General features: G+C 51.6%; 1 protein-coding gene across 9 annotated transcripts in view; it reads right to left on the reverse strand.

Moving 5' to 3' along the window:
* Positions 1-26,430, reverse strand: part of SHB (SH2 domain containing adaptor protein B) — a 133,452-nt gene that overhangs the window by 86,009 nt on the left and 21,013 nt on the right. The gene's annotated exons all lie outside the window — the stretch shown is intronic.

The raw sequence follows: 26,430 nt of genomic DNA on the forward strand, positions 1-26,430 counted from the left end.
CAGCAACTTTTCCTCCCATTTCTGACTACCTAACCTTCAGGAGGGGCACCCTCACCAGAGGGGAAAGGACAGGAACCCGCCAAACCCGTTCCCTTTCAATGCACCCTTGCTGCACCACAAACTCACTGTGACTTCTGCCCCTTTGGTCACACATCTGGCAAAGGGCAAGTCCTCAGCCTCCCAGCCAGGGCCACCCAGCTGCCTCTCTCGGGAGGGGGTAGGTTAGCTTTTCTCTCAACCCTTGGGGTTTCATGAATTGTTATTTAAATTGTGGGTTTAATTAGAAACCACAGGAGCCTACACTCTCTCCCAGCTCCTGGAATGTAAAGCATTTGAGCAGCCTGTAAACCCAGGGGAAGGGAAAATCCCCCTTTGTCTGCCGGGTAATGGCAGCTTGTGGCAGCAACCGTGGCAGCATGAGCGAGTGACCTCCAGCTGCCGGGAATGTGATGCCCGCAGCCCTGTCGCTGGCGTGTGGCCGGGAGGGCCGACGGGAGGCATAGCACATAGCAGTCGCTGCTCCCCTAACAAGAGCAGGCTTATCGGTGGAAGACCCAAGGCTGGAGCGCCCGCAGTCTGAGCATGTGCAGCCCCGCTGCCACCGCTCCACTGTGGCCATGGGTCAGGCTCCAGTGCCAGTAGGGGAGCTTCCAGATGCTGACACTGTAATCGTGGGCTTTCTGGAGACTCACTGAGCTCAAATGACACCAGGCAGGGAGAGATGGGGGACAGGGAGCGCTAGGGCCCGCCATGTCTTTCATAGGATGTTTCTACTCTACCACTTGCAGAACACATTAGGGAGAAAATTAGACAAGTGAACCACTGTCATACAGAACAGCTCAGATGCCAATCCGGTGCATGTAGGGTTTTGGGTCTCAGAGTTCAAGGGGCCTGAAGTCCAAAGGAGAAAATGATGAACCTGCTGTAGATGACATCTAATCTCATTTCTCTCAGCCCGGCCTTCCTTACTGTCTCTTTTCAGTATGAACACCCTCCGTCTATTCTGCAATGAAGAAGGGAGCAAATATTTCCCCAAGAAATCAAAATCACTTGAGGGGATTAGCTGGGGAGGGTGCTGGGCTTCGGTCTCTCCGTAATCTAGAAATCAACATTCCAGCTCCTCCCGGAAGTGCTCTATGATTTGCAAATACAGAGGCTAGCAGGATGTAAACTAAATCTTTGTTCGCCCTGGGATGGGAGCTCTAGGAGGCCTTCGGTTCAGCAGGCGCTATCTGTATTTTCTAATTAAAATGAGATCTGAGCGTGGGCTGTCACGGGGGCCCTCCGGCTGCCTGCCCTGCTTACTTCCGTTTCAATAAGAATTTACAAATCCTAAAACCAGGAAAAGCTCTTGGTCTCCGCTGACATATGGTTCCAGTTATACCTGCTGACAGTTGAAAATCCTTCCGTTTAAAAAAAAAAAGTTTAGAATTCTGTTAGTTTAAGAAGCAAATCGGAAGGTTCCTAAAATGTATATTTAATCAATTTCCTTTCAAACTTCAAAGTGAGGTTGGTAGAGGGGAGGGAATTTGAGGTTTGAGCAACGTGAAACTCAGCAAACACTCACTGAGCTGTCTGACCTTTCACAAAATCATGTCCCGGTTTTTGGAGTAAAAATTTAACCAGGTGTTAGGAGAGTTGAGTGGGGAGTTTAACCAGAGTGCCGTGCGACGTGCCACAGGCCTCAGGTGCAAGCACTGGGTAGTGTGACCCAGGGACACTGTAAGTCAGGATGGCCAGGCAGGGGGCTTGAGTGAAGGCTGTTGATTTTCTGAGTTAAAAGAAAGGAAGCGAGTTTGCCCAGGAGCGGGCTTGGATTCCTGGGGGGGTTGCTTTTGCTTTGCTTTAAAATGCCCCAGTTAGCGGACAAGTCTCTTAAATCTAATTAAACAATTCAAGCAAAAGGGAGCCAGCCGGGACTCCTCCAGAGGTCAGGCCACTTGGGCACGTGAGAAGCCTTCCTTGATTTTGATCTTGGATCGGCAAAGACCCAACATGGCACTGAACCCTTCAGATGGCTTGCTTGCCTTACACAGGGCAGGCGCAGAGCTGAGAGGGGAACGCAGGCCACTGGTCCCACCATTCCACCATGGAGCAGAGCAGCAGAGAGATGGGCCATCAGAGTGTGGCTACCTAACTCACACAACACACCTTCTTTTGCTTTCTTGGCCTCCTGGGATAGGCATACTGGCCCATCTCTGCAAAAAGAAGCAGGGTTACGGCTAAACCCCAGGCAGGCCTTTTCTTGCTGTCAAACAAAATTGGAGACCCCAGGTTAGCCAGTGCCCCTGAAGGACTTTTATAGGCTCATAAAGCAGTGAAACTGGGAGCTGGGGGTGTGTCCTCGAGAGACCTGTTCCAACCTCCCATTTTTGTACATGGCCCACTGCAGTCCAGAGGATTCTAGAATTCCAGCACACCCAAGGCCTCTCTGACAAGGCTCTGGGAGCTGGCTGCAGACTGGAGCTCCACAAGCCTCCTTTCTGCTTTGCATACACTGCTGGGTGGAACTGGTCCCTCCCTTCCAGCAGTCTGAGGCCTGGGTGTTTTTTCTTGGGGATTTAGTTTCATGATTGGAGGTAGTCTTCCAATTTATCCCCAAAGGGAAGTGGAAAGTGGGTGTCTCCACTTGGCCACATGCCCATATGCTTTAGTGAGACAGTGGAACCTGCGTTGAGAACTGGTTCCTCTCCATAGGCTCTGGGTGGAAAGGTAAATTGGTAGAGTCACTGTGAAGGATAACTTTGGGCAGCATCCATTAAAATCCAAAAATGTACATGGATTAACCCAACAATTTCACATTTCAGTATTTACTCCCAAATGTGCACAAGGAGACATGGGCAAGGATGCTCACTGGAGCAAGTAATAAGGAGAAACTGCAAGCACCTGCTATGCCCATCAACAGGGGGATTGCTAAATAAACCGTGCCAGTTTCACACTATGGGATATTATGTAGCAGGTTAAAAAAAAGAAAGTAGTCGCTCTATAGCTCTATACACAGTGCTCCAAGACATAGCTTTGAGTGGAAAAAAGCAGGCTGTAGAATGGTAAATACAAGATGATTGGGAATCCCCTGGCCGTACAGTGGTTAGGACTCAGCGCTTTCACTGCTGGGGGCCGGGGTTCAACCCCTGGTCAAGGAACTAAGACCCCACAAGCCGAGCGGCATGGCACCACCCCCCCCAAAAAAAAGATGATACCTATTGATGAAAATTAAACAAAAACCTGTATCTCTATTTCATTTAACAAAAACGTCTGGGGAGACAGACACTTCAAACTGACACCTCTGGGAGGAGGGAGGGCCTGGTAGTTGGGTGATGAAAGGAAAATAAAAGGAGACTTGTATGTAATGTTAACACATTTTTCAAACAAGAAAAACTTATTAACATACTATAAGCAAAACTAAACTTTTCCAAAGCACTCCTCTTCACAGGTTATTTTCGGTACAGTAGATAAACTGCTTCTCAAATTTGCCTGAAGATAGGAATGGCCTGGAACACTTGTTAAAAAAACAGATTCCTAGCCCTAATAACTTGTATATTTAATCAGCAACCCAGGTGATTCTTATGATTAAAGTTTGGGAAAGGCTAAGTTAGAGCCAGCCCCCTCGCCCACCAATCTAAAGCTAAGCCTCCCGATACTACTCTGGAGTTCCACTTTTCCCAGATATTTCTCAGCCTTGTTCATTAAAGTGAAGCAAGAAGTCAGTGTTAAATGCAGCTCTCTCTTGCTTTCTTCCCTGGGGGTCAACTGGAGTAAGAGACGATCCAGCATGCCTTGGTCCATCTCCAGAATCTGAGACGCAGGGGTAATGGCATCCTCTGTGCAATCCTGAGGGCTGGCCCGGATTGAGCAACACGCTTGAGCAGTGTGGGAGGCAAGACCCTGACCTGCCCAGGAGGGGAGCCCCGGCCAAAGCTTGTCCTGGCCGTGAGGATGTGCAAGCCTCTCTCTTTGGAAGCACAGACCCTTTCAGAACAAGATTAGCTGGCTCTCAGCAAACTCTCCAGGAGGATTACCTGGCTCCAGGGAAGGCTGGTGGGACCGCGGAGAGAAGCCACTGCTGAAATGTACCGGTGTCCCTGATAAAAATCACTCACACCTGCTAAAAAAAAGGGGCCAGGAGACGGAGTAGTCGCCACCTTCCAGGAGTGGGTGGCCTGCACTGTCCCCACTGCCCCACAGGCACCTCCTCCAAGCCATACAGGCACCTATGCTCTGCTGTCTGTGGGAACTGGCAGCATCGGGCTGCCCCAGCTCAGCCACTTGCTGGATGAGGCAAGACAAGTCTCCCCCACCCTGTGCTGCTCTCCTCTCCCTGGAAAGTGAGGGGGCAGCACCCCATGAGGTCCTGGGTCCTTTCCGAGCCCATGACTTCTTCCTGCTCTACTCCAAAGCAAACTGCATGTGAACAAACCTGGGAATGTTCTACATGGTCCCAGTTGGACCATTTCCCCATCAATTCACCGTTAAGACTATGCGTTAGCTTTCTTAACGGTTTGGGGGTCATGGATCTCTTTGGGAATCTGATAACTGACGAAGTTGTTGCTCCCTCCATCATGTTTATATAAGCCTGCAAAGTGTTGGGCACATCTCAGAAAGGTCAGGAGCCCCAGATTAAATGACCAAGCCCCCTTGCATTCGAGCCACTTTAGAGAACAGTTAAGAGGAGAGGCGCTCTCTCTGTCTTAGGGAGGTGATAGGTGCTGACCCTATCATAATTCAACACACCTGGCTGAAAATCCAGGCTGGTGTGTGACTGGCCTGCCGTTTGACTGTGCGTGGGGAGGGGGGCACCGTGAGAGGACAGCCTGGGGCGCTGTGTGTTAGCTTGCCAGCTTGAAACCCAGGAGCCACACAGCCCTCTGGAACAGGGGCAACCCGGCCCTCTCCCCAACTCTGGGAGTCAGGAGGGCTCCTGGAAGGTGAGCAAACAGCGTGCAGGGCATGAGATGGCAGCAGCAGCCAGATGGCTCCATGCTTCTGCCCCCATCAGGGGACCGGCAGGCTGGAGTCCTGGTCTTCCTTTGGGACCCACTGTGACACAGGCCCTGGCAGGCCTGATGTCCCCAAGATGGAGGCTCTGTTGCCATGCCGACCAAGAGATGGCATTAACAAAACAAGGATCTGGGGGTCTGAAGAGAGCTTCCAACGACCGAGGGCTGCCTGGAGAAGAGGCAGTGGACAGATGTTCTGTATAGACTGAGAACTATACAGAAGCAAACTCAGTGAGTCAGGAAGGACATCTAACAGCTAATAAAAGGACACACTGCCTGGGCACTGGAGCGCCAGCCATTTGGGTGTCCAAGCAGAGGCTCTAAGGTGGGCGTATGCTTTGGGTTGAGGTCAGGCAACTGGATACCACCTGTCTGTGCTCTGTTCCTTAGCGCAGCTTCGGCTGCCCCACAGCAGAACACAGCCTTCAAGGAACGCCTTGGTGGGTGGCTGTTTGCAGAAACTCCGCTGTGACTGAGGCGGGTGGCATTTCCAAAGCCCCAAGGCTGACCAGCCGCAGCTGGGCTGCAGCAGTTGCCTGGGGCTGAGCAAAAACACAGAAAGGCGGGTGGCACCACAGAAAGGACACAGCCAAGCAGAAACAGCCGAGACAGAGAGTTCTGGACCCGAGCTGGCTCTACTACACCCTCACTGGGTAACTCTGAGCAACCTGCTTTATCTTTTTGAGCTTCAGCAATTCATCTGTGAAACGGGGCAAAATTGTTTGCTTTCTCAACTTCACATGAATGTTGTGAAAAGCAAATAATGACATGATTTGGGGACGTGACAGTAGTTTATAAAGAATAGGCTATGGTGGCACCTTCTGGGAGCCCATGATCAAGCTGGGGTCTCTGCCCATGAGAAGCTGAAAATCTAGTCGGGAAGACAAAACAAGCTGGGGTTTCTTCTCAGCTGAGAAGAAACCCCAGCTGAGGCCCCAGTGATTACACAGAGAAAATTGGCTGCAATTAGGCATGACAACAGCTGTCACATTTCTCAACCACAAAAAGAAAAATGTTTGTGAATGATCCTCTTTTCCCCGTTTATGCTTTGGGTAAGATGCACCTAGTCGGGGCACCTGGCTAAGAGGTAGAGAACCTCAGGGCCACCCTCCACGTGCCGAGCCAGCAGTGTGCTCCCGGTCTACGCCTGGGTCCAGGGCTCGGAGGGGTCCACAGAACCGGGCTGTGACACACGCAGGGCTATGGGGACACCCCGCCCCATGCAGAGATACAAGCAAGCAGTCCCTGCTTCCCTCTCCCTATCCCTGGCTTTGACCATCATAGACTAACTCTCCTTACAGGCACAGCAATAAATCATTTCCGACATGGTAAGAAAATTAATTTGGGGAAGATTAATTAGCTACCTTCCTGCATTCAGCCGAAACTCCTGGAAATCAGATGGTGGGGAGGATGCTTTTCCACACCGACCTAGGACCGGTTCCCTTTCTCTCCTTGAAGGTCTGACTCAGCCATGCAGAGTCACCTCAAAGTTCTAGGCCCCACTTTCACGCATGGAGGTCAAGTGCTCTGCCCACAAGGCTCCAGGGGCAGGAGCTCACAACTTCATGCTTCAGTCATCTGGGACAGTCGTCACTATTCAAGCAGCCGCCATCTGTTTCTTTGTGCAGACCCTGGGTACTTTAGGGTAAATGCTTCTTTACAGACCAGCCAGTTAGCTGGCCCACGTGTCAGGAGGTGGTAGTCTCCACTGGTCTTTCCAGTCCTGCCCCTCCCAAGGCCACAGCTGCCTGCCTAGACACCTGCAGGCTCCAACTTGTCAGGAAAAATGCATTCCAAATTACAGCCTCCGTCAGCGCCTTTCGGGCCCTGCTCTCTCGGCCCCCCCTCTCTCTCACGCGCACACCCCACACTCCCTCAGTTTCACCCCGTGGAGAAGGCTGCGGGTCACGGGTGGGAGGCTGTGGGAGCGGAGCCCAGCCTGGCCCTCTGTTTACCCCAGAACCTTGCTGTTATGCGGTAGGACTGGCTTCTCAGCAGCTCTCAAGCAGTGGGAGGTTCTTTTTTGAACTCAGAAATAGCTCTATCTTAGAATTTCTTAATTGCTTGCAGCCAGGACCTATGGAAAGAGAATTCAGTGCATCCCTCCTGAGGATAGAAGCACCTGGGGTCTGCAGAGTCACTACATGTGAGGTCAAGAGCTAAAAGGGCCCTGGGAGACGGTCTAGTCCAGTGGGTTTCAAACTTTTATGTGTGTAATTTGTGCAAAGGAACCCCAATATGCTCCACTCTCCACAGCCTGAAAAGCAGGAACCCCAATATGCTCCACTCTCCACAGCCTGAAAAGCATGAATCTACTGGGGAGCATGAGGTCTTGGGGAGGGGGGAGTGAAGGTCAATGCCAGAAACAGGTGACCAAATGTTTCCTCACTCTCAGGTCCACATGGTTTCTGCAATACCTGGATGGCTATCTAATTTCTCTCTTAAAGTCTTTCTTAAAAATTTCAGGGCATATCCACCACAATTACCCCCCGAGAAAAAACACCCTAGCTCCTCTTGCAAGGACCTCCACCCATCTCTGCAGACAGCTCCCTGTGGGAGGCAGCCCCAGGCCAGGCTCAGTCCACCTGGGGTCACCCACTGGGCCTCCCCTCTTCCTCCCCTGAGCTCTGGCTCAGCACTGCCCAGCCCTCCTGCAAACCCCATCAACCTGCACCCACCTTCCCAGACAGTCCTTTCTTCCAAGCTTCCTGCTCAAAGGGGGACAGGTGCTCCTCCTGAGGTTTGGGGCCACTGCCTAGAAAGTGCTCTCAGACCAGACCCGGGACAGGAAGGGTGAGATCAGGATTTTCTTCTTCCCCTGGCAGGGCACTCAGTAGGAGGCTGTATCATCAGGAGCAGGGAAATGGAATGGCTCTGAAAGTCAGTTACCTCTGGTGCCTCAACCTCCTTGCCTATAAAATGACAGCGGAGTGAGGATTAAATAAGCCAACCTGAGTGATGTACTTAGAACAGGCCTGGCACACGGCAAGCCCCAAGAAATGTCAGTTCCGATCAGCATCATCTCAACCCATCATCCAGCCTGATGGATTCCCTCCTCTAACTGAGAAGGAAACTGAGGCCTGGGGAGGGGAAGGGTCTTGCAGAGGTCACCCGGATGTCCAGTAACAGAATGCTCATTAGCAGGGTGACAAAACCGGACTCCCACCAAATCCCAGCCGCATGAAAATCTAAGTCATTTGGTGACCTACATACATATTTATAGCCTGCCTGCTTCCAAAGTGGGTTTTAGATGGCTGAATTTGAGTCATTTTTCTGTCCCATCCACTGTTCCCTTCCCAAGAAAGGATCGGGAATGCCCGTGGGGCTTTCTCACAGTAACAGGAGGCTCTGCCCAATAAGAACAACTTCTCCCGTGGACTCACAGGAAAAGTATGTAAAGCAAAATGCAGAGCCCAGACGCCAAGGCCTCTCCTGAGGGTTATGGCACCTCTGAAAACCAGGCCTCCGTGCTCCACACAGGGCCGGGAGAGAGCAGGAGCGGCCGAGCAAGGCGGCGTCTCCCACCAGCCTGTGTTCCGTGCTCAGAGCCAGGATTAAGGGGAGATGGGGCTCAGGCTGGCACAGGGCATTTCAATAACCAGCAACAGTGGTGCAGGACCCATACTAAGTGAAGGGTCATTGTCTCCGGATGAGGCCCATTAGGATGATTCATGCACATTTCCAACATGAGAGCCTCAAGGCAGGCCAGGCCAGAGTGTCTTTAAGTGTTTAGCGCAAGCAGCACTAAACAGCTGCCCTCCCCCAGAGCCACTGCCTTTTTATGGAGGACACGCAGCATCGGCCATAATTACCGCCACCGTATTTGAGGGTTTCCAATTATATTCACCTTAATAGTGGGTGCTCAATAAATGGTGATTCACTTTTGAAAATAATGCCATGTTCTCGAACCCTCCAGCAACCAAGTCTCCTCAATTAACACTTTCTCACGTGCAGTCCTCTAGGCTAAGAAGCTGTCCCTGAACCCCAAAGCACTTTTTCTTATATGTCCTTGGCACCCTCCTAATGTATGGGAAAGTTACCGGGGACAGAGCTTTACAATGTCATACCCATCTGTAACGGCGTCAGTGGCTTGTTCAATCATAGTTACCCGTGCTCATGATGTGCCAGGTAACAAGCTCTTTGCTGGGAGGCAGGCTCTGGAGCAGGTTCCTTCCATGTGGCAGCCAGCCTCTGGGCACAGCAGGGCCCCCACAAGGTGTGCTGGGCGGGAGTAGGGGTGGGCAGGGACGTACAGGGCAACACTGGATTCAAGGACCCGAGCTTCAGTGAGTCCTGGCTTCTCACCACGTGTGGAGCTCTGGGCACATCTCTTCTCTTCTCTGAGCCTGAGCTCTCCCACCTTCACTGAGAAAACATCTTCCTCCAGGGGTAGGAGGAGACTGAGTCAATGGACCAAGGGATAACATGCTGTTGGCATGGGCGAGGGCACCGGAGAACCTGAAAAGGATGCTGTTCCCACCTCTGAGATGCCACAGGCCAGGTACCTTAGTCTGGGTTCCCCCAGAGGCAGACCCTGAAGCCGAGATTCAGGTGCAAGTGGTTTATTTGGGAGCTGACACAAGGGATGGGGAAATGGGCCAGGGAGGGGAAGGTAGCAGGAAAGCTGGCTGGGTAATCAAGCCAGCTACCAAGGTGGACAAACCAAAACTCCACTGAAAAGGGAAACTCTGGGAAACTGTCCACACAACCCACTGCTCAGAATCATTTTACCAAGGGCGAGGGGGCAGCGGAGCCAGATACCAACTAACTCCCAGGAGTGACTATTGGAGGCTGCTCTTGGGCCCCGGCTTCTGGGCTGCCTCACAAGTGTGGGAAGGCTGGGTGCCCCATCCCAGAACCTGCACGAAGCTTGGGGATAGATGTAGGTACAAGCCAGCTGGAGAAGGCTGGACTGGTTAGCAGGAAGGACTTAGTGGATGCTGACAGCATCGCTGCCTGGGTCTGGGAAGAACCTCACACCCGGTGAGTTTACTCCAGCTGAAGCAATAGGAGGGCCAATCAGATCGCCCCAGGCTCCTGTCCTACTTGGCCCCTAGCCTGCCCACGTTGCTGCTCTCCTCTGAGTTTCAGTTTCCTCATCTGCGCCAAGGGAAGAAGGATCTCCCTGTTCCATCTCCCTCCCAGCGTTTTGAGCAGATAATAGCTTTGCAAAGGCAGTGGGGACTGTACAGAATCATGGAATCAGGTCGTCCCCGGAAGCCACCCTCCCTAGTGCAGGCAGCGTCCCCACACGAAGCCCTGGGCCATTTTCTCCTGGGCTGAGGCCACTGTTCCAGAGAACAAGTGGGCAGCTCCCTGAACAAGGACCTGGACAAAACCAAATGGGGACCCTGATGGGCCACTAGTCCCTACAGAGGCCTGCAATGTTGCCTCGCAGCTTCAGGGAGAGCCCAAGCTCCTGTCCGGCTGGTGAGCTGGTGCAGCATGTGAGCACCTGGGAAGGCCTTGAGGGGCACAGACCCTCACCATGGTGACCCTGCGTGCGGATGGACTGCAGCCCCCCGTGACTGGCTAATGGAGCACCAGAGCACTGTGGTACCCACACATCACCCACCCTGCAGCCGAGGATGCTGGCAGCCCATGCTGACTCCTGACTCCACAGTCAGAGAAGCCACCGGCCTATAGTGATACCTTTCCTGATATAGTCTAAAAACGACTCTCCTTTGTGCAGACATGTATGGCTCAGGCCACAGCCAAAAGTGCAGAAGGGAGAAAATTCTGACCCAGCAGCCGGGATTCTGACCCGTTCCAGGATGGGGTGAGCTGCCTGAAGATATCCCCTATTTAGCCAGCAAAAGAGGTTACAGAATCTTTATTGATTAAAAAAAACCTTATTCTTGGCACTTCAGCAATTGACAAAAAACCCGGTTTCAAAACAGAACTAATAGGAGGATTCAATTTTTCTAAAATATAACACCAAAAAAAAAAAGAGAGAGAGAGAGAGAGAGAAGGAAGTACATTTAAGTGCATAGAAAAAGGCCTGGAAGGAAATTCAGTAAAGCAAGGCAACGTGGGTGTGCACACTCGCTCCCTCCCTCTCATCACCCGCCCTTCCGCAAGGCTCCTCTCTGGTCAAGCCCTCCAGAGCCTGGGGGGTGCACTGGTGGACTCAGGCCCACTGAGCTTTCCAGGCTCATGGACACATTTTCCACACCCCCTCTGCTCCTGGACGTCCTACCCAGAGGTGCCAGATTTGTAAACATGTGAGTGATTTCAGACTTGCAGCTTTTGCCCTGAGAACCCCAGGGTGATGCCACAGTGCCTGAAGCTTTCAACACAGGGTGGTCTGATTGGCTCTACCCATCCACACCCCCACGCCCACTCCCAGCCTGGCATAAAGGGGTCCAAGTAAATGCTGGATGAGTCAACGAGCTAATGAATCAACGGAGGGTCTGTTGGGCCATTTCTCTCCAGGGGGAAGCCTGCTCCACGCCAATAAGGGGCCCCTCGTGCTCAGGGCACATTTTCACTGAAGCCACCTGCACACTTCCTGGCTGGGCCACCAATGGGCTGCATGACCTTAGGCAAGCCACATGACTTACTCTCCATCCTGAGTATCCTTATTTATAAAGTGGGAATAATACTAAGACGTAGCTTAGTAGTTTGCTGTTAAGAATTGGGAATAATACTAAGATGTAGCTTACTAGTTTGCTGTTAAGAATTAGGTGTCTTAAATATTTGTCAAACGCTTAGAATTGTGCACATAGCACAAAGTAGGCATCATTTAAGTGCTTAGTAAATCAAATAAGTAAATATATACATACTCGCCTAGCACATGCACCTGCACCTAGACATGCAGGTACATGCATGTCCACAAAGGCACACATGCTCCAGGAGGCCACGGACCTTGATTTGTTTTTTCCAGATATGCTGTAAGGTCAGATGTATGCCCTCTACCACAGCCAATAGGCAAAGAGAGAAGGGCTGTGGTCTGCCCTAAACCAAAAAAATCCAATGAGCAAAGTCCAGCCAGGGCACTGACCGACAGCCGTGGCCATGAACCTTGGCCTTTTGCATCAACTCAGTTATCTGCCTGGCCCAGGCTCCTGTGACAGGTGACCCCAGACCCACTGGTCCTCAGTGATGCACAACACCCCTCCCTGGAGATATGGCGCCACCAGAGCAAACACTAGCAGGTGAGATGGCAGAAAAAGCCCTGATAACCACCACCTGTCCTGCCTCCTTCCTCCAGGTTTAGAAGGGGCCTCATCTCTATAATTCCTCCCACTGGCTTCTTTCTCTAACCTCAGGCTTCCTCACAAAGGGCTGTGGAGAACAGAGGAAATGCTCTAAGTGGGGATTTCAGGGAGTTTCAAAGGCATAGTCCAGTGCATTTCATTTCTTGAGCTAAGTACTATAGGTTCGTATTTTTAAATGCCAGTACTTCAGGGAGTGTGACATTTATGGTGCCCAGCTTCATGGGCATGTGGCCTGTGAAGTCACACAGGGCTCTGAACTTGGCTTAATGCTCTGTTGTCACCACCTTGAAATTAGTAGTAATTTTTGAACAAGGGGCCTGTGAATTCTTATTTTGCACTAGGTGGGCCCCACACATTTTGTAGCTGATCCTGATGGTCCTCCACATCCAGAAGTTTCCATGGGGAGCTTGAGGCCCAAACTCTAATCCCTTCCTCTCTCCAGCTAGGCACCATTATAGCTAAGTCACACTCCCTGTCAGGACCTCAGTTTCCCCATCTGTAAAATGGGAAGAGTAAAGTGGGTCCCATTCAGGGCCAGAATTCTGGATTTCAGGGACAACTGTACTTACAAAAAAGAGGAGGGGAAAAGACACAGGAACACTACAAGAAACCTAACTACCATGTGTCCTCACCGACATTTTCTAAAGGAAAGAACAATAACCACAAACAGTTAAAAGGAAATTGAGAATAAAGCGAAGTCCTTTAAAGTGAATGAATTTAGTGTCATAAAAAAACTCCCCAAGTTTTCATTTTTCTAATTCCACTGGAGATCACTATGCTTTTGGGGAAGCACTGGACCACACGGGCATTTCAGTCCTTCCAACATTATTTTAAAAATCAAGCCCCCCTTTGGGTTTCAATGGTCCGGTGTACATCCACTACTTAAGGAGACTGGCTTCTCCTGCCACTCACTCCAAGAGCACATTCTAGACCACCGAGGACTGGTCTCCATGAAATGCCAGCACAGCGCTTGACAGTAGCCTCATGAATCAAGCATGAAGTGGCCCTAATTATTGGAGCACGTTGTAAAATCTCCTTCCAAACAAGGTCATAAATCACCTGCCACCGGAAGTGTTCTGTCCTTAAAGGGAGGCAAAGGTATCTTGAATGAGTCCCAGACTTATTAATTTCAAAAGAGCAAACTTTGATCCACTGCTGCTGTGTTAATCAAGCAATCGTGGAGGCCTGGCCCCTCGCTGACAACACACCATCAGGAGACATCCCCAACCCATCATCAGCTTCCTCTTTTCACACACTTCTCTGCCAGGAAGTGAGGCCCTGCTTGACTCCCAGGGACTAACGCCTGGAGACTAGGGTCCTCTGGGGCCAGGACCTGAGAACCTTAAACCAGACCCTCCCAGAGCCTAAGCGTGCTAGAGGATTAGAAGTGGCAAGAGGCTCAGAGGTGATGCTGACGATGGAGGGAACATCTACTACGTGTCAGGCAAGACTGCGATTTTAACACTGTCTTATTTCATCCTCCTAATTACATTGTTTTCAGATGAGAAAATCGAAGCCCAAGAGGTTTCGTAGTTTCCCCAAGGCCTCAGAGCACACAAGGTAGTGCAGGTTTCAACTCTGGCCGGACTCCCTCCCAACCTTTGGCTCTTCTGTGCCATCCCACGGCCTGCTCCATGAGTTTCTAAAATCCTAGATTCCTTCCTGACAGCAGGAGGAAATCTCTGAAGGGAGGTTTGAAAGGAAGAAGAAGAAGCTCTGCCAATTTGGCTCAGATGTGCCAACCCGGGCAAAGGCCACCCCTGACACTCCTTCAGTCAGCTGGGTGCTGGAAGTCTCCCTTCCTCTTCCTCGGCTGCCCTGTGACTGAAAAACACCTGCAACCTGCCAGGGCCACACCTGGGGAAGCGGCCACTTCCGCCTGCAGCTGCCATGCTGTGTGCTCGGCTTCCAGCAATTACCTCCCTCCATCCCCTACTGCCTTCTGCTTTCTGCCCAGGAGCCCACCTCCTCCTACTCCCCCCAACATGCCTCCAGAAGTAGCGCAGGCACATCCTTACCTTAGAGGGAATGAGCACCAGCGTTGTTCTGAAGGTGTTCACAGCAGCCATGAGGCAGTGGAGAGACCCTGGGGCCCCCTCCCCACATTCCCAAACCTCTGCACACAGAAGCATCGCTCAGCACAGGAGGGGAATGAGAGCCAGAAGGTGAACCTGAATCCTGGCCCGCTGCTTCATTAACCAGAGTTAATACTTGGACAGTGCCCAACCTGCAGTAAGTTACTGTTATTCTCAAAGTTGACTGTAAAGTAAGTCTCATTTTTCTCATTGTAAAGTGGGAGGGGATTTTGTGGTAGAACTGGTTCATTTTTCACCTTGTTAGGGTAAGCCAAGCAGGTTGGAAAAAAACAAGTATCCACATATGCAATGAGGACCGGAGGAACTGAAGATGTTCCCTTGTAGAGGAGGTGGCCCCGGGGTCAGGGTGGCCAGCTTGAAATCCCTACAGGCCCTCACAGCCCAGAGGTGGTGATGATGGTGCCTGGACGGGGGAGGGGGTTTCCAGGAATAACTCAAAGCAGTGTTCTCCTAAGATAAAAGGGAGCACCTTTTCGTCTTTATGGGTGCTCCATCATGCCCATTTCTTAGATGGGGATAACACAGGTGACGGGGCCACCTAACTGGGGAGGGGGCCACAGACCCCAGAAGAATGTACTCCCTGGGGACATTTAAACCATCGCCCCAGCTGACCAGCCAATTGGAAAGGGCTCCGACTTGGTCCACCTGAGTGATCCAGCCACACTTCCCCTCTCCCCACAATTCTGTCATGCCCATCCTCCAATCTGTGGGCAACAGGTTTAAACAGATGGCCCGGAGCTCCCCATCCATTCTGGGTCCCCTAACTGAAGCTATGTGGCCCAGCATCGTGGGCTTAGGGACTGGCTTGGGCGGACTGTACAGCTGCTGCCACTTTCCCTGCACCCCTGGCCAGGTGAGTCTGCTTGGTGAGTAAGGCAGGGGGGGCCCTCAAAGGCTTCCCACAGCCTTTTCCACCCAAGAAAAAATTTGCTGTGAAATATCGACACCCTCCCCAGAACTGCTTCCTGGATTTAAGAAGGGGAGAGGTGGCTTGGGTTTTAAAGAGAAAATTGGATTCCCATTCATGAACTCCCCACACCAGGGCACCTAACAGGTAAAACGGGTTCTGCCATTGATTAATGAGCTGGGGTAATAATGGGGCTCACCCTTTGTCATTAAAAATATTAACCTCGTTCCTGGCCCAGCGATGTCATAAACACAAGGCCAGCTCTCTCACGACCACACTTCCCATCTGCCAGGTGAGGGGGCTGGGTGAGTGCCTCTCACCCCCGGGGCAAGCCAGGAAGGGACAGAGCCCTTTGGGAAGCCCACTGACACTCCACAAGACCAACTGTGGGCAGGAAGGAGAAATAATGCCATAACTTACCATAGATATGCAATAACCCAGGGGTCTCAGGTGCCTGAGACCTTTATTAAAGTGATGCTGGGCTCACGTGGTCTAACAGCTTCTCAAAAGCCAACCTGCCCACTGGCTGCATTGATAGTGGTGTGACCTTATGACTTCCACCACCAGGGAGGGACTGTCTCCCTCCAATCTGCACAAATCCTAGCGTCACTGGAGAATCATGTCCAGCTCTGGGCCCTGCACTTTAATTAAGAGCTGCCACCAGGATGATAAAGAGCCTGAACTTCAAGTCTCATGAGTATAATTAAAGAGACCAAGAAGTGTGTATGTTCTAGATAAGATTCAGGGGCATGTGTGCACAGTGCAGGACGGGCAGTTTTTAATCCCTGGAACCGGATGCAGAGGTGTTCTGTGGGGTCAGAGAGGACAGAATGAGGATCAGTTGGTGGAGGTTATGGAAAGGATTTCAACTCAATTTTAGGAAGACTGTTTGATCAGACACAGCTGTTCAAAATAGAACAGGATTATTTTAGGAGGCAGTGAACTCCCTGTCACAGGGATCTCCAGGCAGAACCTGGTTGAGCCAGCAGAAGGACCTAGACTAAGATCCTCTGCCACTGGAATCTCTATGCTCCTCCTGGGATTTTTATGGTATCCCAAAGCATGGGACTGAGGGTAAGGAAGGCAGGCGTTGGTCCAACCTTATAAAAGTACACCCTCTTCTCTCACTTCCACTAAATGAATGTGCATGGCTGTGTGCCAATAAAACTTTATTTAAAAAGAAAAGGCAGCAGCTGGATTTTGCCCAAGGACGGCAGTGTGCCCACCTCTGGGCTAGTCCTTTGGTTCGCAAAAGACTGTACATTAGAACCCCTGGGGAGTTTTCACAAAGCACCAATGCCTAAGCTCAGGCCCACAAATAACGTTTAAATTTAAATAACATTTAAATGGTCTAAGGTGGGGCCTGGGATCAGCGTTTTCTAAAAGCTCCCCCAGGTGATGGTACCATGCAGTCAAGACTGAGAATCACTGATCTCTAGCAGAAGAGAGGCACATGTAATCCCACTATTATCTCACAATAATCCACAGGATGTCACAAACCCAGCCCAGGGGAAGTGACTCGCTCAAGGTCATACAGTGAGTCAAGAGGCAAGGAATTCCAGCCCATGAGCTTTCCCTTACACCATAGCAGACATGGATGGGCTCATGCTCCCATCCCAGAGCCTGGGATGCAGGTGCTTTTTAGCTCATGCCCCGCTGTTCCAGGAAGATAGGACCCTGCAGAAATAAATACCAAACACATTCACCCAACACACTCTAATGCATGGGACCAGGCCCTCTCCCCAGACCAACCTCAATGACCTGAAAGTAAAGAGGGGAACAGAATTCCCAAAACAACTCCATTTTTCTTTTTTTTTTTGAGAAGCAGCATTTTAACCAAATTTTAAACAGTTTATTAGCACCTGGGAAGAACAAAAGGGGACTGTAAAAACTGTATTTTTACAGTCCTAACTAGCACAGTCACAGGAAACTCTTTACCAGTGACACCACTGAGGACCTGCCAAAATATGCCACCTGCCTGGAGCTCTGCCCACGCAGGACTGAGGCACAAGGAACCCCAAGAACCCTGGGGAATGTTGCAAGAGCTTGGCTGAGGTTGGGCGGCCACTGGCAGCAATGACCTCAACTTCTACAGTGCAAACGCGCTCAGCAGATGGGGCAAACCGAGGCATCCCTGGCCTTGCAGGAGCTCTGCGGGTGACCAGAGAGCCTCTGAGCCCCAGACCCTCCCCTTCCACTGAGTCATGGGGTCAGTCAGGGGCTGGAGAGAGCAAGGATGGGACAAGTACGATCATAATATATTAAATACTGAGACCAGTGACCAGGGGCTATGTGCAGTTCTTTTGATGCTCCCAACAACTCCTATGGAGTAGATTCTTATGTTGTCCCCATTCTGCAGATGAAAAAACTGAGGCACCAGGTGGCTGGGTAATGTGCCCAAGGTCACCAAGGCAGTGAGTTAGAGTCACGATTCAAACTCAGCTGCTCTGTCCCAGATTTTGGCTCTTAATGTTATGCTCAAAGAACTTGAAAGTGACTCTACTAAGGCAACTCTTCCCTGCAGAGGTGATGAAACAGACCCAGAGAGAGTAAGGGGCTGGTGTGGGGGTCACACACTGGGGGCTGGGGCAAACCAATTCCACATACCACCCCTCAGAGCGCCCTCTCTTTTCGTGGAGAAGGGTCCTGCCAGCTTCTACGACACATAAGAATGGGCTCACACAAGGTGCTGAGGGCCTGCAGAACTGGAGAAAGAGCCAGCTCACAGGGCTCTTGTCTGCCAGCCTGCGTGAAGGAATGCCTGCTAGGAGACCCCATGTCACTCAGGAACTTCCTGTTCCCACCTGCGTGGTGGAGAGGGCTGTCTGCTTGTTTCCAACGTCAGCCCCTCACTGTTCCCCCACCCAACACTCAACCGCAGGAGTCACCAGCCCCCAGCTTCCCCTGCCATGGCTCTCTGCCCACACTCTGCCCTCCAAGGATGCTCCCTTTTCTGGTAACTGCACGTTCAAATTCTGCCTAGGCTGCAAGGCACAGTGCTTGAGAACATGAGCTCTGGAGTTAGAGCTGAGTTCAAATCCTGGCTGTGTCACTTTGGGAAGCTTGCTCAACCTCTCTGAGCCTCAGTTTCTTCATCTGTAAAGTAAGGATAATAACAGAGCCCACCTCTGTGCCTGGCAGCAGTAGGGGCTCCACTGTATTATCATCATCGTGGTTCAGCCTGCATGTACCTTCCTCTGTGACCCCCCCACCCCAGCTAGAAGTGAGCTCTCTCCTCTGAGCCCCATAGTTCTGTCTGCACCTCCGCTCAGCTTCCCTGGGCTGACTCTGGGGCAGGTCTCATGCTGGGCTCTGGGACACGAGCAGAGCGAGATACTACTGCAGTCCTACAGGAGTTCCCAGGCCAGTCAGGGGGATAGACCCAGGCTCACAAATAGCTGTGAGGGCTAAGAAGTGATATTTCACATCCTGTGACATTCTAGCAAGATTTTTAAAAAAATCTGGCTCTCTTCTCACTGACTAAAGGCGGTTTCACTAACTCCTGATGAGTTGTATAAGAGTTTTAAAAAATCAGGTCAAACCACATTTAGAGAACTACAAATGGCTCCCAGAACTTCCCGGCTCCCTTACTTTACAGTCTGGATTTGGCCATCCAGGTCCCGCCCTCTCCACTTCTGCACCCCCTTATATGTGTGCCCAGCCCCATGCATTCCATGCACACTAGGGCTTGGATGCCACAGAACAGGGTGGGTGCACAGGCACCAGGCTTGAAGGGACCTCCAGACTCAAGACTGGCCTTGTTCTATTGTAAAAGCGATGGACCCAGGAGCCCCAGTAACCAATACTCTTTCCATGTGCACTGTACTTTACAGTTTATAAACCCTTCCATGGCAGAATGTCACTTGCTCTTCCCAAACACCCGTGAAGTCATCCTGTCATGATTATTAAGACCTCCTAAACTGGGGTTCTAGGGCAGGGTCTATGCCTACTCATCTTTCTGGTATCTGTGTCTAAGGCAGGGGCGGGCACATAATAAGGTGCTCAGGAAGTAAAAAAATGAATTTTACAAGGGGGGAAACTGGCTCAGAGAGATTAAGAAACTTGCCCAAGGTCACACAGCAAAGGAAAACAGCAGGTCTGCCTGGGGTCTAGGAGAAGCTGAGTGTACCAGAGTGGCAGTGGGCAGGGACCACCCACCAAAGCGGTGGTGAATGGAAGGTGACAAGAAGAGGGGGAAAAGGCAGATGAAGCCCCAGGAAGGGAGTGTCTGACCAAGAGAGAACAAAGGCAGGCACTGGGAGCAGGCTGGACAAGGGCTGGAGGAAGTGAGGGGATGGAAGTTTCTGAGACAGACTGTCAGCCGCGAAGAACATGTTTCTGAATTCCTGAAGCTTATCAGGCAGGCCGGGCTGGCAGGAGGGCATGACAATCCTGGACAATACTGAGCAGGAAAGGGTTCGCCATAGTCGGTTTTCTTCTCTTGAAAAATGTGGATAATTTGTTGTTAGAATGATGAAAAGCTTTCTTAAGATAAAGTGCTCTGTCAGATGCTGCTGTCAGGCCTTTAGACATCCACTATAGGTCCCAACCAGGCAATGGGGGTCTTAAAAAATTTCAAAACGTTTTTCTGATTTGTCATTGCATCTAAATAAGAAAACTGACAAACTGGGCCTTTTTACAGAAAAAAAAAAAAAAAAAAGTGCACTTTAAATAAGCCCAAGAGAAAACCAAGTGCAAGACTTTATTACGGTTCTGGAATTACTCTGTCATCAGCCTGTTTGTGCTACTGCAGATATCAAGGCTTCAAGATCCAAAGAAAGGGGGTCATGGCCCCAGGGCCAAGGACTCCATCCTATTTTTGTGGCCAAGGGGCGTGTGGATGAATGGATTCCATGATTCTTGGCTCAAACCCTCGGATTTTACAACCCCCTGCCCCTCCCCCATCTACAGAGCAGCGGTCACAAAGCCACAAGGTCCCCTTGTAATGCTATTTCCTGTAGGTGTCAGTCTGGTTTTCTGAACAACCTCTTTAACTTGACCGCACAACCCGCAGTTGTCCGGAAACAGCTCTGATGTAAGAAACACCTCAGGGAAGCTCAGGCACCTCTCAAGTCCAAGCAAGACACCCCTGGCCCAGGGCCCGCCATCGACCACCCACCCTGGCGGGGGCCATGCCCAGCAACTTAGTTCCCAAAGGCTAAGCCCTCTCCAGGGTAGCTCAGGGCTGAAGGGAGAAGGGAGAGAAGGAGGAATTCCACTAGGCGGTTCTTGACAGAGGATCTGGCAGCCTTGCCCTGCTCTCCACAAATCCCTGGGCCACAGTCATATTTTGAGCCAGAATGGCTCATTCGGATTCTGAGGCCGCGTTCTAAAGCTGCACCACAGACGGGAGTGTGGACAGCGGCCTAAGCCTTGCAGAGTGATTGTTCTCAGAGGACAAGACTTATTATCTGTCCTCAGAAATTTGCAAACTGCCTCCACAGTTCTCTCCCCGGAGGCTCAGTTTCCTCAGAGAAACGCAAACAGTGGCTAAACTTCCAGGTTCAGAGAGGCAGAGAGAGCCAGGAAGGGTTGTGGTCTCACCTGGGCCACTGGCTGGCAATGTGTCTGACCCTGGGGGAGGCCCAGCCACCCTTCGGGGAAAACAGAGACCAAGGTGACCTGAGTGCTGTCTCACGTGGGAATGAGACCACGTGTGAAGCCACACAATGGTTGGCAAGGCTGTTATCACTGAAGCCGGGCTGCAGAAGGGTGGCCCCCTCAGACATGCATTAGCACCTATGCAGTGGAGGTGGAGGGGAACGGGGGATGCAGAGAGGGGACCACCCACAGGCTCTGGCCACTCTGCTAAAGGAGATGAGATACGGTCACGTCACGAGAGAGAGCGGGCAGGCAGGCAGTGCTGGTGGGGGTCGGGTGACCTCCTGGAGAAGGTGGGGCATCTCCCGTGGGCTCAGGCGGGAGTGACTACACGCGAGTCGGGCGGATCAGCAGTAAGGCATCTGGAGGGGGGTGTGCAAGTGAGGGAAGGGAGAGTAAAGTGACCAGGCTACAATGCTGAAGGGGTTGTATGGGTGTGTAACAAAGACACATAGAAATGGAGTTTGGGGGTGGACTGAGGGCTCTGTTTTGGGGCTTTACTGTAAACAGAGAACATGTTTACATGCCTTTTGAAGCAGAGGCGTAACACGTGGTCAGCAAGAGGAGGGGTGATGGAGTGTGCAGGGGTGGGAGAGAAATGCAGCTGTCCCAGGGAAAGGTAACAGGGTTGATTTAGAAGATACCTGCCCCACAGGTGTTTAGAGGGAAGTTAACTTCTAGAGGACCCGGCACTTGCAGGCACTGGAAGAGATGAGAGTTTAGGACATTTATCCTCACTCAGATCCTCTCTTCTCCACACTAAAAAGTCACAGCTCAGGGGCTTCCCTGGTGGCGCAGTGGTTGAGAGTCTGCCTGCCAATGCAGGGGACACGGGTTCGAGCCCTGGTCTGGGAAGATCCCACATGCCGCGGAGCAACTGAGCCCGTGAGCCACAACTGCTGAGCCTGCGCGTCTGGAGCTTGTGCTCTGCAACAAGAGAGGCCGCAATAGTGAGAGGCTCGCGCACCGCGATGAAGAGTGGCCCCCGCTCGCCGCAACTGGAGGGAGCCCTCGCACAGAAACGAAGACCCAACACAGCTAAAAATAATAAATAAATAATAAATAAATAAATTAAAAAAAAAAAAAAATCACAGCTCAGTTTCTTCCAGCCAGGGACGAAGGGTCTAAGTACAGTCACCACCAGGTCCTTTGTTTTCTACACAATCGGAAATAAGCCCTTCATGCCTGATACCCAGAAAGCCCTTTTCAGTAATCAGGATCCTTCATTTTACCTTTGCCCCAAAAGGCTCTGTTTGAGCTGTCTTTCCCATCACCATGCACACATACAGGTGAATCCATCACCCAGCAAGGAGCTCTGTGCAGGGGAGGGGCACAGTCACAGCACCGCAAAACTACCTGTGAGGCGGGTCAGATCATCACAAGCAAGGCGCAGAAGCATGACCCACAGGTGGGGGGGCAGAATAGAGAGGCTGTATCAGCGTTCTGTCAACAGGCAAGATCTGAGCTGAACCTGCATTTGCCAGACAGGATGGAGTGGTGGGAGGGAAGATGGACACGCCAGCCTCAGGAAATGGCCATGGGCAAAGTGCAGAGGGGTAAAAATTCAGTGAGTTTAGGGAAGGATGTTCTCTGGCATATCAGGAAAAGGAGATGGGGACCACCTTGTAGGAGACCTTGAATGCCAGGTTAAAGCAACTCCACGTTATTCCAAAAGGCAATGGGAAGCCACTGGAGGTTCTGAGAAGCCAAGTGACCAGATCAGAGTTGTGCTCTTACTGGAGGGACAAGATGTCAGCTGTCCTCCATAACGGGGTGGTAGATGGGGCCAGTACCGAATGCATCAAGGACAGTAGAGGAGACAGAGTTATGGCAGGAGTCAGCCGACTGCCAAAACATAGCCAGTCGAAGTTGGCCTGCACACGTACTTTTTATAAATAGTGCTTTGGGCCTTAGTGGAAACAACCTCATTCTCTACGTATTTCCTTTCTTGTTCTTCAATATTCTCCCGAGCTTCTGAGTATGCATCTCATGAGGAAGTCATTAGCAGGAGCTGCAGTCTGTTCTAATTATAAAGCATGCTAGGAGTCTGCCGAGGCCGATGAGGGGATCGTGCCCACGTCTGGCCTCACAGAGGCCCCAGGGCGTTGGGTTAGAGCAGACCCTGGGGTGGGACCGCCTGGGCTCAAATGCCACGTCTGTCCTGTGCTGGGTTGTTACATAAGTTACTCAAACTCCTGTGCCTCAGTCTCCACTCACTGGGGATACGAAAAGTACCTACTGACAAGGGTTGTCACAAGAATGAAACCAAGAAGAGCTTAGCACAGCACCTGGCACACAGTAGGAGCTTAACATATATTAGTGAAGCCAGAAATCACCCATCATCTTCAGCTGTCATTTAACTGCAAACTTCACCTCCTAACTGTGCCCATGCCCTTTAATTACTGAGGACTGTGCTGTGTGGTGACTAATACACTGGGCTGGGAGTGGGGAGGCCCAGCCCTGCTCGGGGGCTCCCTGACTTTGTGGGGACTTCATGCAATTCACTTCCCCATCCCTAAAACGGGAACTGGAAATCCCCGCTCTCTCTGCCCCCTGTGGCAGCTGAGACAATACCAATGTGAGGGCCCAGGGCAAACTAAGTGCCCGTGTGAGGGTCAGTGCTCCCCTGCTCCACAGAAGGGGCATTTCCATCTTGCCCATCTGCTGGCTTCCCTCAGAAGTCACTGTGACAGGCTCTTCCAAGGCCGGCCCAAGGAAGCAGATGTCACAGCCAGAATAGCAGGGGCTCATTTCCAGCCTGGCCAAGCATGGGCTTTCCTGGAACAACCCAGCCCAGCCTAGATGTCAAATTCCTCTTAACTCTCACCATGGGCCAGGCCCTGGGTTTTCAATGGGTCCCTGGGTGACAGAGGCCCAGCCAGGGGCCCCTCAGACCCATTACTAGATTACAGAACCGCATGGCTAACTCTCTAGCCAGGCCCTCAGAGCCACTCGAAGGCCTCCATCTGCCAGGTCACCCACAGCCCCGCCTGCTCCGGCCCCCTGACTTTCCCACCAGACCCCAGCCGTACTTGCTGACTTCCACGATTTTGGCGGAGCTGTGCCCTCTGCCTAGAGTACTTCTCATTCTTCCCACAGCCACTTTTCGGGGCCAGACTGAAATGTCCTCCAAGGAACCTGCCCACAATCAATCAATCAGATGCCCCGGCGACCCTGATCGTTTTGCTATGTGGTGGAACGCCTTGTGCCTGCTGCCCTGCCCCCCAGCTTGTCTCCACCTATTCCACAATGCCCTGTTCTGCATTCTTCACCGTGCCCACACCAGGGGGCTTACCCAGTACACTTGTAGGGACCTGAACCACTAAAACAGCCCCCTATGAACAAAGTAACGGTTCCACATACTTAGATTCCAGGAACTGACATCTTGACTGTGCATTTCCCAACCTAAAAACAATGAGTTGCATCTTCCCTGGAAAAGTGGTCTCTGGGGGACAAGGGGGCAAAAGCACTTAGCTGTGGGACCAGCTGCCTTTAGACGGGAGAAGCCCAAGGTGACCCAGCCTGGGAATGCAGAGCTGGAGTGGTGGGGTTGACATGGGGAGAGAAATCAAGAGGCAATGGTACTCCCCCCTCCCCTGCCATAGGAACCATCAACTGAGTCAGCAAGTCCTGGGAAGAGCCGGCCAGCTGCCTTTAATCCTCCCAGAACATGCTAGCAGCAGGGAAAGCTCAGAGGGGCAGGCCTCGCGTCAGGGCCACGGCCCCTGTGCTGGAGCCAGCAAGCCGAGGCGGCGACCTGGAGAGGCAGGCAGGCCCTGGCTCTGTCTGGCAGCTCACTCCCACCTGCCGCTGCACATGAATTACAGGGAGGAGGCCGGTGGCCAACTGGCTTCAAGGCCGGCCCTGCCTCTCTCCGGCACAAGGAAGTGCTTTGTGCAGCCCAACACCTCATTATCTGGCATCTCAACCACACCGGAAAGGGCAAATAATGGGGTAAGCGTGACACATGTTGCACAGATGCCCCTCCCTGCACAAACCTGTCCTTGAGTCCCCACTGCCTACAGAGCAAAGTTTCAATTAACTTCTTAGTAAGGCATTTGTGGCCCTTCCATCTGGCCACAACAAATCTTTCCAGAAAAGCCTCCTTCTAGCCTAATTCATTTATTCATTCAAAACATATTTTTTGAGCACCTACTAGGTGCTGGGCACGATGCTGAAGAAGCTGAAGGATCCCTAAGTGCCACCGCCCTGAAGCCTGTGCAGATCACATACAGGTCCCTGGCTTAGAGCTCTGCATACAGCAGGTGCTCAGGGCTTGGTAACTGTTATTATCATCACTCCCACCTGCCCCTGTGGAGGGGAAGCTGCCCTTCACAGATGCCCACCTCCCTACCCTCCTGTAAGTCTCACTACCACACCACAAAGGTGGGCACAAAAGCCACTCTGCCTGTTGGAGGCCCACTAGGTGCCATGATTTAGAGTGTGCTGGCTGCCCTGGGGGGCACTGGGGTTTGGGTGTTTCCTTGTGCTGGAGTCACTGGAGGTCTGGGGACTCCAGAAGTTTCAGAGCACATTGGGCCCTCAATCAATCTCACTGAGGCCACTCATTTGACAAGCATTCCTGGGCCCACTCCAGGTCCGGCCCTGTGTGAGGTGCTCCCACTGGGAAGGATGAGGAGCATAAAGATACATTACAGGTAAAGATACAAGGGCATGGAGGTAAAATCCTGGCAGAAGGCAAGCAATTTCCAACCGGCTGGCCGGGAATCATGGAGCAAGAGGGAGCCTTTCACAGAGGTAAGGGTCAGCTTTGATGTCACACTATGAGTCTAGACATGATAGACGCTATGGAGAGTGTTTAAGTAATGACATGACTGCAGTCACTTTTGAAAGACAGAAGATGAAGGACCAGCCAGAAGAGTCAAGACTCAAGCACTATGGGACATCAGGGATGGGGCTTTTCTTTTGACAGCATTTTAAAAATCTGTAACAGTAAGCAATTTGATAATATATCAACTTCCTACATCTTTATAATGAGCCAGACTGTACAACAAGAGACCCTACACAGGACAACACAGTTGTAGGAAAAAATGGTGCATTTTTAAAAGACATACTTTTTGACATGAGAATGTGGGCTACTTCTGTGCAACTGAGTATTGATGAAAGCTCTTATAGCATGTCTAGATCAGAGACAGCTTGCAAAAAACCCACGGGTGTGGGGAGGGGTGGGAGCTGGGGTGGGGGTGGGGGGAGCTTCCATACAATCAGGAGGTCAAAACAAGTATGTACAAAACACAGAGGGAACAAGTCAACATGGGCTGTGATTATGAAGAGATGTGCCTAACATTTTAGACTAGACGTCTGCAAAGTTTTATTTTTGTAAATAAAGTTTTATTGGAACACAGCCACACCCACTCATTTACATATTGTCTGTGGCCGCTTTCTAACAACAAGGGAAGAATTGAGGGGCTGCATGTTGTCCCCACAGCTGAAAATACTTACCACCTGGCCCTTTACGGAAAGTTTGCTGAGGCGTGGGAACTGACACATGCAAACAAGAACAAGGGGCCCCCCCCTTTGGCCCTCCTGTTGGGAGGAACAACCTTGTTCCCAAAGCCCCTCTGCGCTCCTCTCTGAGTAGGGCCCCC

The sequence above is a fragment of the Balaenoptera borealis genome, assembly GCF_965194805.1.
Source record: "Balaenoptera borealis genome assembly, chromosome: 8".
NCBI classification, from domain to species: Eukaryota; Metazoa; Chordata; class Mammalia; order Artiodactyla; family Balaenopteridae; genus Balaenoptera; species Balaenoptera borealis.